This window comes from Vulpes vulpes, chromosome 1, assembly GCF_048418805.1.
Source record: "Vulpes vulpes isolate BD-2025 chromosome 1, VulVul3, whole genome shotgun sequence".
In the NCBI taxonomy this organism is placed as follows: Eukaryota; Metazoa; Chordata; class Mammalia; order Carnivora; family Canidae; genus Vulpes; species Vulpes vulpes.
The window spans coordinates 191,315,074-191,317,940 of record NC_132780.1 but is presented as its reverse complement, the minus strand read 5'-3'; the positions used below and the strand labels follow the sequence as shown (position 1 = coordinate 191,317,940).

Sequence of the window (2,867 nt, the reverse complement as noted above, 5' to 3'; positions counted from 1 at the left end):
TAAGCTAAAACCTTACTAGATTGATAGGTTTCCACCCCATGAAATTTTAGCTAATGGTTAAATTCCCTAATCTACTTCAATGGTTTCAATTTGCTTCTCCCGCCATCTAGGGGAACAAAAAAGCAGAAGCCCCAGCAGAGTTGAAGCTGCTTCTTTGAATCTGTAATTCAGTATGATATTCACCACAGGGTTTGGCAAAAAGAGGACTCAACCTCTGTCTTTAGATTTAGAGGTTAATGCTTACTCAGCCATTTTACTTATATTCATAAACTGATTATTTTCAACAAACTATAAAGATACTGGCACTCTATACCTACTATTTGGTGCATAAACTAGAATAGTAGAAACTTCCTGAAGCCTTTCTTTTTTTTTTTTTTAAGATTATTTATTCACGAGAGCTAGAGAGTGCAGGGTGAGGAGCAGAGGGAGAGGGACAAGCATACTCTATGCTGAGTGCACAGTCCAATACAGGGCTCAATCCTAGGACCCCGAGATCATGACCTGAGCTGAAACCAAGAGTCGGACCAACACAGCCACCACAGCCACCCAGGTGCCCCTGCCTGAAGCCTTTTAATCCATGTGGAACTTGGCCAACTTGGAATTTTACTGGGAGACCACTTAATTTATAATTGCCCATGCATCCATGATAATTTTTTATAGTATAGTATTAGAGTATTGGAGAATTTGGAAACTGTTTAGTCCCCTAATAATCAGAGCACCTGATATAGCATTCCCCCAAATAAATAACGTGAGCTTCTATTACCACCATCATTTCTGCTCTTACATCATTAATAGTTGGAGCAGGTGCAGGAACCAATTGAACAGTATACACACCCCCAGCCAGCGACCTAGCTCACCAGGAGCCTCAGTCAATTTAACTATCTTCTCTACCTATGTGTATCCTCAATTTTAGTGGCTATCAATCATATTACCACAATCATTCATATGAAACCACCAGTGGTATCTCAATACTAAGCACCTTTATTCATTGGATCCCAGCCATCCTGCTACTGAGATCAATCCAGTCTTAGCAGCCAGAATTACCATATTACTAACAGACCATAACCTGAAACACCATATTCTTTGATCATATAGGAGGAGGCAACCCAATTTGATACCAATGCCTATTTTGATTTTGATTCTCCAGATGTCCCAAAGTTTATATTCTTATCTTCCTTAGATTTGGAATAATTTCATGTATTATTATGTATTATTCAGGAAAAAAAACCCTTTTGTATATATAAGAATAGTCTGAGCCACAATAGCCTTTGGATTACTAGGTTTTATTGTATGATCTCATCATATATTAACAGTAGGCACAGATGTTGACACATAAGCATATTTTACATCAGCTACTAGAATTGTTGCCAACTGTATAGGAGTAAAAGTAATTAGCTAACTAGCAACCCTTCATGGAGGCAACAATAAATGATCGATCACTAGCCATACTATGAACCCTAGCTTTTATCTTCCTATTCACAGTAGGAGGTCTAACAGGAATTATCTTAGCCAACTCATTCCTAGACATTGTTCTCCAGGATTTATAATATAGAGTAGCACATTTTTACTACATATTATCAACAGGAGCATTTATTCACCATCATAGGAAGATTTCTTCACTCACTCCCATTATTTTCTACAGGCTACACAGTCAATCATACTTGGGCAAAAATCCTCTTTACAATCATAGTAATTGGAAGTAATATAACTTTCTTCCCACTCAGGGCCTCTTAGGAATGCCCTGACATTACTCTGACTATTCAGATGCATGCACAACATGAAACACTATGTAGGTTCATTCATCTCCTTAACAGCAGTAATATCAATTATCTTCATAATTTGAGAAGTATTTGCATTTAAAAGAAAAGTAGCAATAGAGGAATTAACACTAATCTTGAATAACTACATGGATGTCCTCCATAATATCATATATTTGAAGAACCCTCTTACATATGCCTACAATAAGAAAGAAATCAAGCCCTCTAAAAATGGTTTCAAGCCAATACCATAACCATTATGTATTTCTTAATAGTGAAATGTTAGTAAAAATTACAAAACTTATCAAAGTTAAATTACGGCATTAAGTCCTTTATATCTCCATGGCATATCCATTCAACTAGGCTTTTAAGATGCAACATCCTCCATTATAGAACACCACCTACACTTTCACGACCATACGTAATCATATTCTTAATTGATTCTCTAGGTCTTTATATCATTTCACTAATATTAACAGCTAAATTAACACACACGAATACAATAGATGTGCAAGAAGTAGAAAGGATATGGATACCAATCATTATTCTAATCCTAATTGCTCTGCCACCACTATGAATTCTTTTTTTTTTTTTTAAGATTTTATTTATTCGAGAGAGAGAGAGAGAAAAAGAGAGATAGAGAGAGGCAGAGACACAGGCAGAGGGAGAAGCAGGCTCCATGCAGGGAGCCCGATGTGGGACTCGATCCCGGGCCTCCAGGATCATGCCCTGGGCCAAAGGCAGGCGCTGAACCGCTGAGCCACTGAGCCACCCACCACTATGAATTCTTGATATAACACATGAGATCAACAACCCCTCACTAACTGGAAAAATTATGGGCCATCAATGATACTGAAGCCATGAATATATGGCCTATAAAGACTTAAGCTTTGACTTCTACTTCCTGACTTCTTTGGCTTCTTAAACTTTGATCCCCACACAAGACCTAAAACGAGGAGAACTACAAGTAGTAAAGGTTGACAACCAAGTTGTCTCACCCATAGAAATAACAATCCAAATATTAATCTCATTAGCAGACACCCTGCACTCATGAGCCATCCCCAGATAATTAAATCAAACAACCTTAATACCTATACGTCTAGGCCTATA

At 37.6% G+C, this 2,867-nt stretch overlaps 1 pseudogene; it reads left to right on the top strand.

The window, feature by feature from the left end:
- The first annotated feature begins 280 nt into the window (after positions 1-280).
- On the top strand, positions 281-1,965 carry LOC140597730 (cytochrome c oxidase subunit 1-like; annotated as a pseudogene).
- Positions 1,966-2,867: the final 902 nt, after the last annotated feature.